Genomic DNA, 17,875 nt, shown 5'->3' with positions numbered 1-17,875 from the left:
TCATATTCAGCTAATTTGAGTCTTCCCGTCTCTCTGTGGTGCTGTGTGCTCTATACATCTTCACCCACCAGTCCCTCACATTTTCACTCCGTGCACTCTCACTCTGGAGGACCTATACACTGGCAGATAAGAGGAAATGAAGTCTCGTCTGCACAATTTGAAGCGCTGCTTTGAAGCTGAATGTGAAATAGTAGCTCCGCTCCTCTCTGCTCCTCTCCGGCTGGTAAAATAAGGGCCCTCTCGTTAAAAGCACTTTACCTGTGCTCCCTCTATGGATCATTGCTCTCATTAAACAGATTTGGGGTTACATTCAAATCACAATTACTCCAAGCACTAACTGTTAATGGGCACAAGGGTTGAAAGAGTAAGAGAAATGTTTCTGACATTTCTTTTTATTTCTCTCTTTGAGCTGAGATGAGAACACATCAAAAGGTGTAAGGTGAAGCATAAACTAACCTAAACCCGAATGGGGATTGATTTCAAAGATATACAGTATTGAACTGTACCTGAAATCACAGTCAAAAAATTTTAACTTTACACTAGATTTTAATCGTATGACCTGCTGGGAACAGTTTCTTTCATAATGATTATATGCTTAAAAAACAGAACTGAATTTTCTCTCCAGACTGTAACTTGAGCACAGTCTTGCCCTTATGTGATTTTTCAGTACTTACAGAGTGAGTTTTTCAGTACCTGAATATGCAACACAAATTATTGTGTGTGTGTGTGTGTGTGTGTGTGTGTTTGTCTGGGGGGTGTTGTGTGTGTGTACCAGACTGTCGACAACATCCCCTGGGTCCTACTGCACAATACCAAGAAGAATGCAGCAAGATACTTTAATCTACTAACCACAGAGATCCTGCTGGGTGTGTGTGTGCGTGTGTGTGTGTGAGGGCACGCATGCATGCATGTGTGTTTGTGTGGTATTTATCTGAGCGATAGAGGAGGGAGATATGTCACCGTGGGCCCTGCAACACAAAGGGGGAACATATATTTTATACGTAACTTTTGACACTTGATCATTTAGCTTTAACGGTATTTAAATGTCTATCTGCACTTTGTATCAGCTGTTCCTCAGATGAAGATAAACCTCTTTAAAACTCATTGCTTCCTGAGAGTTTTTCTTAGTTAGTAACCCGCTGACTGCCTCAGGAAAAGAAAGTGATATTGACATTTTCATTAATGACCAAAAGAAACCAGAATGTGGACATTTCCTCAAGATATGTGTATTTGAGGGAAACAGAATTTTGAGTTTTGCATGTTTTTATGTGCATGCATGCGGTTGCACCTCGTTGCTACCGTGCATGCCTTCGTGTGTGTGGGTCTACTGTATGTGTGAGGGCCTCTCCTGGTGACTGCCTAGGGCAATAGCACAGAATGTAATCCTGTGTATGCCTCCAGACTCCCAGCTGCCTGCATAGATGTGGAGGAACGTTTTAACCCCTGCAGTGTGCCGTAGGGCACAAGTGCTCACCCTCCTGTACTGTTAACAGACAGCAGCTGCCTGGTGCCGTTCCAACACAGTTTCCTCCTAGCCTTCACCATTTGTGTGCAACTCTTTCTACACTCTACCTGTGTGACACAGTTCAATTTGAAGCAATGAGAGATGGTTTAAGGAGGGGGAAATTCACTTTTGACAGCAATTATATTAAAGTATGCACATTTTCACAAATCATCAGTGTCTGGAGTGCTCTCTTGCCTGAAAATCAAATCATCTACTTCAGTGTTTCAATTCACTTCAAATGAGCTTTATTGACATTACAAATCAGACGTCTCTATCGCCAAAGTGGTACAGAAAATTATTAACATTGGCAAATGATTAGCAATAAACAGCCATATCAAATAATACAATATGATCAAAAGTATTAATATAATAATAACATTAACACACCATTCCAATGATATGTATTAATTATCTACAGTGTATACAGTATATCCTATATATATTTGTGTGTGTGTGTGTGTGTGGTCATATTGAAAATGAATCCCCAGTCAACAGTAATGTCATGGATCATGTGTAGGAACTGAGTAGTTCATTCAGTGACTATCTCTCCAATTTTCAACGCATCATGTCACACTGTGTGCGCGCTGCGTGTGTCTAGGTCATTCACTGTCCCTCAGGTATGAGCACTTTTAATTTGGAGAGCTCGTTAAACTCTTGGAAATCAGAGATTACAGAGTAGAATTTGGTAAAGTAAATGCTCCTTATTTTATTGAATGTTTTACATAGAGGGAGGGAGTGCATCTCTGTCTCAGCCGCACTTGTCAAACAGTGACCACACATTCTTTCTTCTTTTGGTTGCTATGATTTTTTGTCTCCCTCTTTCGATTGTCAGTATGTGGTCACTGAGTTTGTGCTGGCTTACATTCTGTCTCTGCTTCCCGTCGCTGTCAAAAGAGAGATATTCTGCCAGTTCATACTCTCTTTTTAAGACCAGATAACATTCTAGTCTACTTTGACTTTTAGTTCCTTCTGGTGTCTTTACATTACAATTTAGTTTTCTCTGATTGGTGTTTGGAAAGCGGCGTTGTAGTGAGACTGGTCAGAGAGTGTCTGAGGGGGGCAGCTCGGCTCTCTGGTTTGGAGGGCTTTGGAATGGAGGGCGTTGTGAGGGCTGGATTTAAGGTGATTCAAAAATTTGAGTGCACTCTTTTGAATGTTAATGATCAGTGAGTATCTGCCTAATTCTGCTCTACATGCGTTTGTTGGTGATTTTCTTTGTACTTGTAAAACGTATCTGCAGAATCCTGCTGTTGGATGTTTTTCCCAATGGATATAGCTCTGATGACTGAGAGACAAATGAATTCGAGGAAACAGTCTGACATGAATGGCTTTATTCAGTAGGTGCGTAGAAGTCATATCCCTTCAAATAAACATCAAGGGAAATTATCCAGGCTTTTTTGTGTGCTTAGAATAGTTGAAGGAGATTTTCTGGTAAAAACTAAAGCTATAAGCAAGCAAGATTTTTATGTGAAAATGCTCCTGCTGGCTTAAATCAACCTCGATAAAACTAAGTTGGACTGTATCAATGGTATACGGCCATCTCTCCTATATGAGACTTTGTAGGTTTACCCTTAATGTGTTCTGCTGCTGGGTTTTGGCACTTCTCCACCTTTCATGAAGTGGAAAATACAAACTAAAGGCCTGTCATCATAATTATACAACGTGATTTCAAACCCAAGCATATAATTGACCGCTGGTAAACTAGAGGATATGTGCCAGTGTCACTTTTTTACACATCCTCATTCTGTCGTCAAAAAGTATACAACGTTGAGTTACACTTTCAAAATAAAGCACCAAAACTATTGGGTTAGGTTCATGAAAAGATGATAGTCTGGGATGAATTAAGTATGTTCGTTACGGGAGTGAAGCAATCTAATATACATCATGTAATTACGTACGTTTTATCACTTAAAATAACTCAATGTTGTCTTTTTTGTTTCACACGGGGAACGTTTGTCCTTAACTATCATCATTATCGCCCCCTGCTGGTGCTGCATATCCATAAACACTTAGACACATAAACGCACGCGCTTAGGCGAAGAAAAAAAATGTGACACTGACATAATATCCTCTAGTGGTCCATCTATTATATGGTTTGACATGATCTCTTACATTTCATGTTATTTCACAATCGTGAGATAAGCAAAATTCGCATTTTTTGCGGGTAAACACCCGTATTGCAGTTTTCTGTGATGTGATCAATACCTTTCCTATCATTTCTAGTTTTTGAAGCTGCTTTTGTGACTTAAATACTCTGATCAAAACTGTATTGCTCTCACCTGGAGTGAATGCTTGAAATGCCTTTTCCCTTTGCCTGATCAGTATTATATAATCACCCAGTGCTGTCAGAGCGCTGCTGATCCTCTTGAATCAATAGGATGGAAGAATTCCATTCACTTGATATTGTCACTGTAAAATCTTGTCATAGCCTATTTCCTGTCTGTCTGCGTTCTTATCTTTTCAGCTGGTTTATTATTACCATGGCCTGACCCCCTGCGGTGTTTATCAAGAGTTCTGATGAGGTTGTTGAGGAAGGCAGACGGAGTGACAGGTGGTCTTGATGATAACTATCCATCCACCCCCTTCCATCTCACCACGATGCAGGCCTCAGCCACTAATCTCATCTCTGATGTTCACAGATGCAACACAACACAGCAGAAAGTTAGATCAATAGGTGTCATAATCAATAGGTTAGAATGAGGAACACTGAAAGGTCAGCGCAGATCGATTCCCACATTATTGCACTGTAACCTTTCTGCTGCAGCGTCGTGGTCATTAACGATGAAACCCCGCAGGATGCCGGCACCCCTGCCCGCTTTTAGTAACATCAACCAATCGTAATTATTAGTTCCGCTCTGGCTGGAGAGGCGGACAACGACATTTCCTTTTTCTGTGTGTGATGTGTTATGTTATGATATCTGCCTGGCCCTTACACCCCTGACCTGTCTCTCTGTGAGACAGTTCCTCGTTAGGAGCAAGTCAGCTTGCCCCCTGCTGCACGTAGAAGGCTGCCATACAACCATCATTAGTGAGTGACAGTGCTGTGTGTGGCTGCCACGCTGGAAGCTTCTCGGACCAGCATTCTTGAACTCCAGGAGGCTATCCTGGATCTGTATGGGGTACAGATCATGGATCTTATGCCCCTTACCTCAGAGCAAACCTGGTCCACCTGAGCTCTCAGCTCTGCAGGGGAGGAGGACAGGATCACCTGGTTGAGCCAAATCTGATTTTCACCTCTGTCTAGATGGGTGTGAAGCTATGATGGAGTTTCAACTGGTTCGAGAAGTACAGTGACAAAATGGACATCAGAAGTCAGCTAAGGTAAAATGTACTGTATGATATATTTTCTATATCTTTAAGGCATGCGACCAGTCACCCCCACATCATTTTCTTAATACTTTTACACCAGGTGATCACATAACATACCAAAGAAGAGTAATAATAGAAAAATATCCTTTATAAAGCATGTGTTACTGTGGAAATTCAATTAAAATATTCTACAATACAAATTGAACAAATTGAAAACCAGACACTGACATGCATGTTCACTGCTGAAAAAAAATCAGGCCTGTGCCATGGCCAAGCAACTACACTGCTCTCTTTTGACCCTCTAAACCCGTTTTGTCCGGAGCTTCTTCCCTGAAATGGCATTAGCATAAATCTCCAGCCCGTAGAGGTAATGATGGCGTGAAATTATGGCTGCCTCAGCAGACCTTATTCCCCTCTCCGCTCTCCCTCCCTCTGGGTCCAAGGCCTCAGCCTTCGACTAAGACCATCTCCCATGCCTTCTTTCTCTCCTTCCTCTCCCTCTCTCCTCTCCTTTGCCTCCTAGTTCCATTCAAAGGGAATGTGTAACTGAATTTGAAATTGAGTGCCCTTCTTTCAAGGACCACAGCTAATGAGACATTTTGCCTTGAAATCCAGGCTGGATGGGGGGAGACCCTGATGGGTGAAGATGATAGCCACCCTGTACGTCAGGTGTAAGGCTGTCCGGATCACTCACCGCTGTGAGGGGGAAAGGTGGTTTCTATAGGGGTGAGAAATAAGGATAAGCCTTTATAAGACGAGCACCCTTCTCTGGGGCTGCCATTGTAAACCCAAGAGCCGACCTGAAATAGTACCCGTGTGTGATCTGCATCTATGTGCAAAGAGAAGACCGACACCAGCCAGGCCTCCCCCTTTTGCATACATGTATTAGGAGCTATATTGGAAAAAAAAAAAAAAGAAGCCCATAAAGGTCTGGAGAGAGATAGGAGGTGACAATTAGATTGAGATGGAAGAAAGTACACTAGAGTGGGTCAGAGTGAGTTGAGGAAGGATGGAGTGTGGAAAGATGGAAAAGAGAGTCAAAGAGATGGAAAGGGGGTCGGGCCCATAGAAACAGGTATACTTGACAGTTTGCGGTCCAGGGATCATCCGAGAGACGCCGCATGGGTGCAATGATGAAAGGAATTGAGAGCTTTGCGTCCTTGGGGTTCTCCCTTTAATCAGGGGCCCTGAGGAGAGAACCTTGCAGCCTGTGGGCCCCTGGCTGCTGCTAGCCACTGTCATGCTAATGAAAGAGGCTCAGGGTGTGAATAGAGAGGCTAGCTTGTTACCAGCGTGCTAATTAATGCATGCAGCAGGGGTGTGTGTGTGTGTGTGTGTGTGAGTGAGGGTTCTGTGCATTTTAATGAGGTGTCTGTGTACGTGTGAGTGTGTGTCTTCATGTCGGGATGACAGGGATTTGAGGCACGGAGTGAGACGGATGTGCGACCAGGTTTAAAAATAGGGACTCAAGAGTGCAGCAGATGCATCTGGCAACAGTTTAGAAGAATATGTTGGGAATTACCTGAAGCCGAGACTCTGACTTGAGTCTGCTGCCAACATCATCCTACTACTCAATAATAAAGTGCAGCTGAAAGCACACAAGGGCTGTAATAAATACATTTTATTTGATTAGAAATGCAACAACAACAACAACAATAATAATAATAATAAATAATAATGATAATGATAATAGTTTTAAGTACTTGTATTATTTAGTGCATAGATTCTAAATGACTTCCTCACTGCAGCGTGCACTGTCTCGGTCATTGTGTGGTGGAAACAGTCCTGTCTGATTTACTTTCTCACGACTAGCTACATCACACTGACTTATCAGTGCTGTCATGTCTGTCATGTCCCAGACTGTATGACAAAAACTTATCCTTGGAGATCTGTTACGGGCCTCACCCCAGACAACCTTTTCTGTCTACCCAGCGTTCCCACGGACGAATAGATGAAGGGCTTGCGGCCATAGGCGCAGCTTATGGCCGTAGGCGGCAGCATTGTCTGAGCCGTTTGGGCAAGATGAAAAAACGGCATTGTTGCACGTGTCACTCAGACAAAACGCAGGGGCGTGTGTCAAGGCAAAGGGAATGCCATCGAAGTCTGTGACCTTTTAATTTGCTGGTGGCCTCTCCCACAGACCTCTGTGTCGGCCGTACATGCCCCATTTTCTGATTTAGGACTCTATCAATCTCATCAGTATTGACAAGGGACATGTTTGCCAAGTTCAATTTCACTGATGTAGCCCAGGAGGAAAATCCATAAGTACAGATTTGTTATAAAATGTAGATGTATAAAAATATTATTTCCACAATGGGGGTTGAGATAAATTAGGTTAAATGCTGTGAGGTTATGGCCTACGAGAGAATTACGACAAGGCCTGAAATGTGAAATTGTCATCTTTGAAGAATTAAAACTATTTTCTAGAGCATCCACATGAATATCTCAGAGGATGTGACCCAGTACAGATGTGATACGCTAATGAAATATGCTCTACATTTTCCCATCAATCAGTTTATGTACAATTTTTTACCGCGACTTGGAGTTTTCAGCATTTTAAGGTCTTATCTTTTGTGCAAAGGCTACGACAAAATATTAGATCTGATTGAATAGTGGAGTAATATGAATATTATATATGCATATCAAGTATTTGTTCTTGTAATAAAATATATCCTTCAGTCACCAGTGGCAACATCTTTCATGCCTTTCTGCTCTGTCCATTTTCAAGGCAGTTACATTGATGTGAAACAGGTTTGATGAGTGCCACACACACTGGAGTTCTTATATTTTGCTCCACTAGTATTGCCGTCCATATCCCATTCTACCCCCAACCTTGTCCACTCTGTAAAGTGCCATTATAAAAATGTCAAGGGGTCCCTCTCTCTTGTCCTGCCTGTCAAAATCATGTGCCATTATGCAAATCAATGTGTGAACACACACAGATTTACATAGGCCTTATGGGCTATACGCAATGGTGAATTCAGATGATTACAGAACTAATCCTTGAGATGCATATTGCGCATGTACATTTATGAAAATAAGGGAATGTTTTACATTTGCCCTTGAAGGTTAAAACACCATCACTACATCAACATGGATGGCTTATATGTGGCTCATAAAGCAGAGCGGACCGTCCACTAATCACAGGACTGGTGGTTCGATCTCCTGTCCGCATGTCACGAGTGTCTGTGCACCTTGAGTTGCTCCCACTGGGCAGGGCAGTGCCTTTGCATGGCAGCTCCGTCGCCACTGGTGTGTGACTGTGTGTGTGTGTGTGTGTGTGTGAATGGGCGAATGAGAGGCAAATTGTAAATCGCCTTGTCGGTTAAGGTTGAGAAGCGTTGCATAAGTGCAGCCCATTTATCCAGCTTTTTTAACAACATAATTGTTTTCTTTTCCATCTCCGTCTAAACGCTGATAAAGTCAACATTTGTGTTTGCAGTGTTTTGCCACATTGTTTGAGCAGTTAACTGTTAATTCTTCAGCATGAATACATTTGTTCTACAAAATGTATAGATTAAAAAATATCTATAAACTCTATAAAAAAAAATCTATTACTTCCAAGAATTGGAGGCAAATGGATATATGAACAAATCCAAATCTGTTTGGCCTCCATTCCAGTTGAAGTCAGTCAGACACATGCTCGGATTTGAATATATTCTTCAAGTTAAGAGGATTTTCATCCATTGATACGTTTTATTGAAGAGATCATACCAAATGGTTCCAATGCCAGCACCCCCTTAAACTGAGTTTAAAGTGATTTTCTCAGTGGCTATTAGATAGAAGTGCACGTGTGATTTTATCCTTTTACATTTCTTAACTCTTTCCTCTTTTGCTGGTCTTAAATGTCTGTGTTTGAATGGCAGTGTCTGGAGTGGCTTTGCGGTTCTGCAGAAATGGAAATAGTGTGCGTGAGAAAAGAGGGTAAGAGGAAGAAATATGTCATTTTTGGTAGAAAGCATGAATGTACCTGAAGTGCAGGTCAACCCTATAATGTAACCATTTGGAGGGAGGATCATTAAAGCCATTTACCATGACATTCACTGCATTGCTTCTTAAGTAATGACAGAGGTCCTCCTAGTGAGGGCAAGTGAAAAGAGTTATGTGTATCCTGCTGCAGCACCTGTACTGTACAGAATGTTACATTACGGAAAATCAAGAAAGGACAGAAAACTTCACTCCTCCATGACACATCAAGGTATCCATTAGCTGCAGAAAGAGCATAAGAGAGAAAAAGACAGGGAGGAAGAAATAGAGACCGGGCCTTCTGTTTTGACAGCCCTGAACCAGAATATTGCTCCATTGTTTGTTTCTCAGAGCAGAGGAGTCATGGACGTGGTTTGAGTGACAGTCAGTCCGATGTACGCTGACATGTGGAGCTGCTTCACATTTCCTCTAATTGCTCCGCATTGCCCGAGCTTGGCACACATGTAGAGCATGGTAAGAGGCGCCTCTTTTTAGGTCGAAACAGAGGGTGCTGTGATTTGGCATACAAAGAGAAAAGGAGGCACGAGGGGGTGGGGGTGGTGGGTGTTGGTGTAGAGAAGAAGAGCAGCAGGAGGAGGAGAAAGGTTTGAAGAGGAGGTATTCTATTATTCCTGATAGACTACTCTGAAGGACAGAGAGGTGAAGGCCTTGCTTGTACAACTCTGTGGCATAATAATGTCCTGCATTAAATCTCTGGCCAGTTAAAGCACAGATATAGTGCCAGCACAGTAGATATATGACATCAGGTACATTCCTCTAGCCAGGTGTCAATGATGCAAGCTATAGGTTTTGTGGAAATACGCAAATGTAGAAACAAAGCAGGGGATGTGAAGAGTACAATACAGTGGCATACATGGCGTCAGTTTTGATTCATGGTGTGCTGAAAAGCACTGAGATTGGAGGAAATCCTTGCAAGGGAGGGACAAAAGCCTCTATCCTTGCTGATGCTATTTTAATTAAATAGTTGCTAGGTTACATCGCGCAGAACGACAGGGGTGGGTGCTGTGGCACAGGCGCCCGGGTGAGGGGAATGGTGTGTGTGTGTGTGTGTGTGTGTGTGTGTGTGTTAGGGGGCATATCCCTGAACAATGAAAGCACATCCCTTTTTTCCACACCCAATCTATAATAAGGATTTCAAATGTGAGACATATTGACATGAAATACAGTGAGAGCGATTTTACACTCTCTGAAACTCTCTCTGGCTCTCTCCCTCTCCGTCGCTCTCTCCCCATATTCGTCTGCCTTTTTCATTTTTCTCTCACAGATCAGAGGGTGGGGGGAAGCCCCCTTTCATCTCTGTGACAGTGCTTTTCACCTCCGCTGGTGACTTACTGAGGACTAGTGCTCCCATTGCACCCTGGGATGCCAGACAGTGGAGAATGCCACTGGCCTGTGCGCCCTGGCAACCACTCCTGCTTCAGCTTCCCCCTCCCCAACACACACACACACACACACTACATGAAGCTCCTCCAGCCTCCTTTAGCCCTCCACTCCCAGCTTCCATCCAGGACTCTGACCACACAGAAACCCAGACAGGGCACTGATGGATGGGGCTGGAGACAGCAGAGAGTCCCTTGATGTTGGAAATAAATCTGACAGGCCCTACTGGATAAGGCCAAGCATAATCTTTCTCATTGGCTTCAGGCCGAAGGGTGTGTGTGTGTGAGTGTGTGTGTGTGTGTGTGTGAGGGTTTGTCCTTTTCTCCACACCCCTTTCTTTATTTCCAACACACTGCCTCATCTCCACCTCGGCCCTTCTTTCCTCTCTCACTTCTTCCCTCTATGCCAGCAGAGATAATGCCATAATTTACAGCTATGCATTGTAGAGGATGAATGATAGTTGCTTTTCTTGCTTAATATGCATTCACCGCTACCAGATAATAGTCTTTTTGTAGGAAGAATAAAAGAAATACCTTCAAAAGGAATTGAGCATTTTTATGTTATATTCCCCCCTAATGTGCTAAAAGTGATATATAATTCTCAGTCTTTCATTAGAAACAAAATTGATAATGATGAAAGTGTGCTACGTTTTTTTTCTATAGCTGTTCATTTTTCATATTCTTGAGTGAAATATTGCAGGGTGAAAAAAAGTTAGCTTTTCAGTTTTCCCCCCATAGACTCCTGAGTGTATATGGAGCTTAAAAAAAGCATGAAGACACACACACACACACACACACACACACACGTGCATGCAGACACACACCAATAATTGTGCAAATGTCTTTTGCAAAACATCCACTCTTGATGCGTATACAGCATAAATATGTATTCCATGTCTCAGTCACAAACAGCTATTTCTCTTTTTACATTCACTTCTATGTCTCCCCAGCTGACAGTGTACAAGAGGAAACTGGAGCGACGGTATGTGTGTGTTTCTGCACCAAGAGAAGCCGGGGGCCAAGTGTCCAGGGGCCAGTTTCCCCTCGGGACTCCTCTAAATGACTCCAGTGACCTGTTGGCCTCCTCGGTGGTTGGCATGCGCTCCGGCAGGTCATAGCGAGAGGTCTGGGGTCGTTTGAAGCAACATGGTGTCAATATGTGACCTCCTCACAGACAAACAGGATCAAAAGGGCGAAATGAACTCTCTGAACAAGGTCATTTTTGAATTAGGTTGAAGGATTAACAAGATTACTAATTTTATGGAAACTACAATTAAGTACAATTATTCACGGTTATTTAGTCTCTGGCTTCCTGTTATAATTATATGTGGTTATAAAACAGTTGTTTATCCTTCTTCTCATGTCTCAGAAAATGCATAAATTCTAGTCAAATTTTGTTTTAGATGTGCAGTTGGAAAAAAAAACCTACTTCCAGCCATGACTGCCTTTTTTTTTCTCTTTACCAAGTCAAATCCAGTAAACAGGGAATCACAATTTAAACAATTAAAAATGAAAAATGGTCAGATAGGATATTGTTAAAATGTCCCTTTGATGTCACACAACATGTCATCAAGAGTCAGTGAAACAGAAGCATAACGCTTGGTGCATCTGCATGGTTTTAAAACATTGTATATGTGTGTATATATTTTTTCTTCCTATTTATCTCCTAAAAGTAGAAACACTATATAAACACCGCATACCAATATTATCAGAACTGATCTCTAAGGAAGGTATTCACAATCACGCAGAGACCATTCGTGACATTTAAGATACAAGCTAACTGACAGGCTTAAAATAAATATTCTCGCTTCATCCAGAGTAATGTTCCAAATTTGCCAGCTTCATTCCAATCAGTTTTACATTTCCTGCAAACAGCGCAGAGTTACATTGTGTTAATTAGGTACATAGGCTGGCTTTACAACAATGTGTGGAGAACCTGGAGGTTGAAGTGCTCCGTGAATGCAATGTGCATCATCAGCCTAATAAAATATAACACTGAAAATTAAGTCTGTTGGACCTGAGGCACGCAGAACAACAGGATCCCTGAAACAAAATGAAGCAGGTTTCAGTTGAGAGTGAGTGAGTGTGTGTGTCTGTGTGTGCGTGCGTGTGTGTGTGTGTGTGTGTATACATAAATGTGGATAAGTGCATTTGCTAAAGCATAGAACCACAAAGGAAGCAATTATAGAAATATGTTGGTTACCACATTAATTCTTTCTTTGGAATAGACAGGAGAAAAACCCGGCATAGAAATTGTGATGTAGGCTGCAGCTCCTTTGTCCTAGTTTGAGCACCACATTCGCCAAAGTGCATCAAAGTGTCAGCAATTCAAACATGAAAAATTGATGAAGACAATGGTGCATTTCTCACAATTTTTTTCCCCAATAAACTGTCAATCAAACCGCTGCATGAATGACACTAATATCATATGATGCAGCATTCCATATCAAAGATCTCATCGATGCTTATTCCCCCTTTGGCTCAATCTGAGGCCTGTCCTCCCCTCCTATTATCGCCATCATCATTCGGACATGAAAGGGGAGAAACAAGTGCTGCACCATTGCCAAGGAGAAACCTTGATCTCGGAGCATTTGCATTCGCCACCTAGTTCTATTGGATATATGAATGCGTTACCAAGGCGCTCTCTGATTGGATGGCGCTGAAAAGCTGGCATTCTGCTAATGCTCAAAGCAAGCTCTCTCTCTCCCCCCTCCCCCTCAATACCCTGTCACACTCATTTGGTGGCACTAGGGGGCAGTCCACTCTGTTGGTTGTTACTGTTAAGGAGGCATCTACTGTGGGATTTTCATCAAGAGAAATGGGACACAGAAAGACTTTAAAAAAAAAAAATCTATATAAATAATTTATTCATTCATGTTGATTCTATTAGGATTCTGTGAGCTTAATGTCCTGTTTTTCCACCATGAAAGACATTAAGCTGTGTACAGTAGTGCTGCTTTTGCTAATTAATTTGGACTGTACCATTCATTTGTTGAACAGCTTAGCACAGTTTTCTAGTAAATCATGGATTGCATATGCAAGACACAGAATATGAAATTTGCTTGTCTTGGCGTGTGAATATTCCTCTCCGGAGAGTGTAAAGCTGAAGTTAAATGAGCCTTGATGATAAGATGTGAGACAATTGATGCTGATATATATTTGGGATCTCCCTATTTTAAAAAAAAAGGCTGTTTTAAAACTGCTAATGAGCAGGTTAGTGTTTCTGAATGCACTTTTTGTTACTGAGTGATGCCTTAGGGCACGATAAGCTGCATTCTCACAACACCTTTCAGTTTAATTCTCAAGAACATAAAAAAAAAGGCCAAGGTAGAATAATAAAACTAAATATAATCTATATTAAACATTTCTAAAAAGGGGGGTGTCACTGTTAGTTTAAAGTAAGCGTCAAAGTGAAGCAATTCATTGAAATGAATACATGCACACACACTCTTGAAGGAGCTATACTGTGGCAGTGTGTATGTGGCGTAGTGTCTGTCAAGAAGCTGGTGGTCAAAAGGCTTACTACAATAACGCATGGAAGCCCCAAAGGAACTATGTTCATCTGGAGATGAATTAATGTAAGAGCAGTGGTGATTACCACGAGGGCAGTCAGCCATTTCATATTTCTAGCACGAGGCAGTGGACCTCAAATTTTAACCGTGACGAGATTTAAATTGCTCGGCGAGAATCTTTATTTCTTTTGTTTTTTTTTTTTTTCCTTGCTGCGTTTCCCCCGTTTTGCACTGATAACTGGTGCATGTTTAACTCAATTAGGTCATAATACAGAGACAGCTTTATGGATAAACAGTATTTCCCATATGCGGGGATGTGAATGATGAACGGGTCAGAACCAGTGCGTGTGTCAGTGGGATAACGTGGACAAAAGTAAAAATAAACATGGTCCTCCACAATGCTCCATCATTTTTAATGTCGCCTGTGTGTCTCGGCTGTCAGCGCTCAGACACAGGAATACCAGATTCATGCAACACTGGATGATACACTTTACCTTGTATATGCATCTACAATGATTCAAACTTGTGTTCTATATTTTTCACTATTAAAATAACCTCACTGTCATATCTCAATACAGTTTTAACGTGTCTTGATTTCTCTGAGAATTACTCAAAAGCATTTTCAATGCCCTGTGAATTGTTCCTGTGTTTAACACCTGCCAATAAAGTGCAACTTATCTCAATTATCAATAAAATACTTTCTTTTTTATTTTTCAATTTTGAATTGTGTCATTACGTTCCTCTTCTAAATTATTTTATGCTGCTTTGTGGAATCTATAAACAATTTTGAATATGTGCTAAATGAAATGTCAGTTCTTCAAAAGCCCACTTGCTTGCTGCAGCTAAAGATGCTTAAATGCTTTGTGCTACCTTCTCAGCTGTTGTCATGGTAATGAAAAGATGATAATTGCATGTGTTACATCTAAGGTGATTGCTACATGCTGATCACAGTCAACCCATCTGTAATTGGCACTCACTTCGGCAGGGGAGCTTTCCTGTTTTTCTTATCTTTGTCATAATTTGGGGGTATTATTGTAAAGAAAGCAAAAAAAAAAAAAAAGTAAAAACAGGTCAAAGGAGTTCGAGCAAAGTAAAGTGTTCTCTTTTGGGCCATTCATGATACAAGGTCAGGTCAGTCATGAAGTATGGCTGCTGCTTCTCACAATCAACATGAGGGTGGGATCACCATTCTGTGTCAGACAGAAAGCTCACCATTATAGAGTCACCCCTCCAGAAGCTTCTCAGTTCTTCTGGCTGTGTCTGGGACTGAAGGGCGGGGGTCCCGGCTCCCCTTCCCGAAGCGGAGGCTCCACGCCGCTCAACGGAGAGAGGGACCTCAGTGAATAGGCCCCACTCAAGAGGAATAAAGGAACCTCTCCACTGGTTTGTTTTGGAAGCTGTCTTATTGATCTGTCTACCTATGAGTGAATGCATTGGCCCAGTTTTCCCGCTCATGTGGACAATGGCACTCAAGGCCTGTATTAACTGGCCCGATGTTATTCCCAGAGAATGGCGTGCATTAAGAGGAGTTTGGAAGCGTTTGTCATTTCATCCCTTTATCTACTCCACTAACCTTTCCCACAAGAATAAAGAAGCCAACTAAAAAAAGCAAATCAATGGCTACTGACTGTCTAAATCGATGCCAGTTTGCTCAAGGACACATTTCATGAGTACAGTGATGCTGAAACACAATTAAGGTATTATTGAATGCTTTCATTCAAAGAATATTAAGTCTAGTTAAAAAAAAAAAAAAAGACACAATTTGAAATCTTGCCCGTGACCCAAAAAGGAGCCACTGTAAATACAGAAAAAAGCAAGTCCTGAGGAATGGTAGCATTGCTTTGGAAAGAGGACCTGTGCTCATTCTCTCCAAGTGCTGAATAAAGCACTAAGGCTTCAAGAAAGAGGCATCTGACTGGTACTATTTTGTAACTCAGGATCCAACACATGAATTTGAGTAGGGCATATCATATCCTTTAAGCACATTCAAGCATGAATTCCATGACAAGGCCATCCCACAAAAAGCAACCCTGTGGCAAAAGTCAAAATTATATATCTGTATAAAAAAACAACACCATTTTATTGAAGTTATTTAGCTGTTTTCCAAACTGATTGTCTAAAATCTAAATTTCTTCATCCCTGTAAAAAAAAAAAGAAGAAAAACACTTTTTACTTGTCAGATTTTCCACTTTCCACACAGAACTAGCTTAAGCAAGCAAACAATTTAGCAACACACAAAACATGCAGAAAGATTAGTGTTCTCAACCACATTTCAAGGATTTTACTTCTGTTGGCACGATCGAGACTCATCAAGGAGAGACGGACTGAACTGACTATTTTACAAACCAGTCTTTGGTGAGGCGTCATTTCTGAGGTTGTTAAGTCATTCTCTTGTATGGGCCAGAGCATCATCAAACTTCAATAGGAATACTGGCTTGCTGTCATTCTGGTAACTTTTTGACCTACAAAACTCATCAAAGTGAATATGGATGTATTCAATATCCACATTCTGTTTCTCTCTTTGGTCCTCTGCAGCATTTAATGACTGTGACCAATAAATCCATCTGAGATTTCTACTTCTATTGGACTGTGAGCTGACACAATTATGAGCTCTTCTTTAAACACTACAAATGCTTTGAATTCATCAGTAGTTCACGACAAATACATACCTAAAGTGCCGAAACGCATCTAAAGCTTTCGGAAAGGAACCCGCCCCCCTGTTGTGCTTTGGCCATACACAGTAAGAAGCCAGTGGAGCTTAAGTATACAATTAAAAAAAAAGTACATAGTAAAGAACATAATTTATTTAAGACAAAATCTAAAGCAGAAATAAATACATGAAAGAACAACAATGTGTGTAATTTACTTCTTGAACCCAACAATGAATAATAAACACTTTCAGCGGTAACAAACAGAAGAAACAACGCCTCACATCAGGCCATTGAATTCTGAAAGTATCCCAGCTACTTCGTAACCGACCAGACCAAAAAAAAAAAAAAAAAGAAAGGTTAATCTGTAACTGATTTGTCAAAACACATTTTCAAAACGGAGTTAATGCATCATGCACTCGAATGACATAATAAAGTGTTTGCGGTTAAAATTAGAAATGTTTGCAGGCCTCGACATGTGCAATAAATACAAAAACAAAGAGAAATCGATCAATAAAAATAGTCATTAGGACAAATTAGATTTAGTTTGAACCGTAGATTTAGCAGATGGTAGTAGACGAGTCAAGGTTTTGGGGAGGAGGGCGTAAATCAACTCACCATACAAATCATTTTCATGAAAACAATCTAGAAATTAGGCAGGATTGATACATTCATTATGTGCATATTCCCCCATCATTTGAAACACACAAAAACTGAAGCTAAGACTTTCCACATCTGGGGCTTAAAAATGTGATATGGTGCTGCGTGACTTTGTAAAATGTCTTTTGTACAAAACCCATAGGGCTGGAAATTCTGAAATTTCAGCTCTATGATATACTAAATGCAATGAAAAAAATGAATTGCCAGAACCACAAGATTGCGTTATCTGTGATCGATCTGACACCATGTACCCTACATTCCTGAATACACGAGACAATCACATTGGCCCAGTGCTTCATGAGCGCATTGACTGCTTGTGCGTACATTTACCAACCAAAGAATAACAGTATGCAACGTAAATACCGTGATGTCCTGTTGCGAACCAGAGCTTGTGATTCCCTCTTTGTCAAGATGGACGCACTACAGAAAAAAGAAGGCCGCAGAGTTGTCGTACAGTTGTAGTTTCTAACACTAGCAGACACCAAATCTACAGACATTGGGGACAGGGAAACAGACTCACTTGGCACCATTTTAAAAATCTGAACTTTTACAAATTCACAATTTGATTCATTAGAAAAAGAATGAAAAGAAACAACAGATTGTTCTCAAATGAGTTTAAAAAAAAAAGAAAGGAAAGGAAAGCAGAACATAAAGGCGGTAGCTTATCAACAGTAGTTGACATCATCTCCTCTTGATCACAATGCCCTTTCAGATTACAGCTGACTCACAGCAGAGACCCTATACACGCAGACAGACACACGGACACAGACGCATACCTCGACTGAGCCCTAGTGCTGTCCTCCCTTTAACTCATCACTGCTGCTTAAAAAAAAAAAAAAAAAAAAAAATTCCGTCATAACTTCTTAAATGGCTCAG

Source organism: Pempheris klunzingeri, chromosome 7, assembly GCF_042242105.1.
Source record: "Pempheris klunzingeri isolate RE-2024b chromosome 7, fPemKlu1.hap1, whole genome shotgun sequence".
NCBI classification, from domain to species: Eukaryota; Metazoa; Chordata; class Actinopteri; order Acropomatiformes; family Pempheridae; genus Pempheris; species Pempheris klunzingeri.
This window is presented reverse-complemented; position numbering follows the sequence as displayed.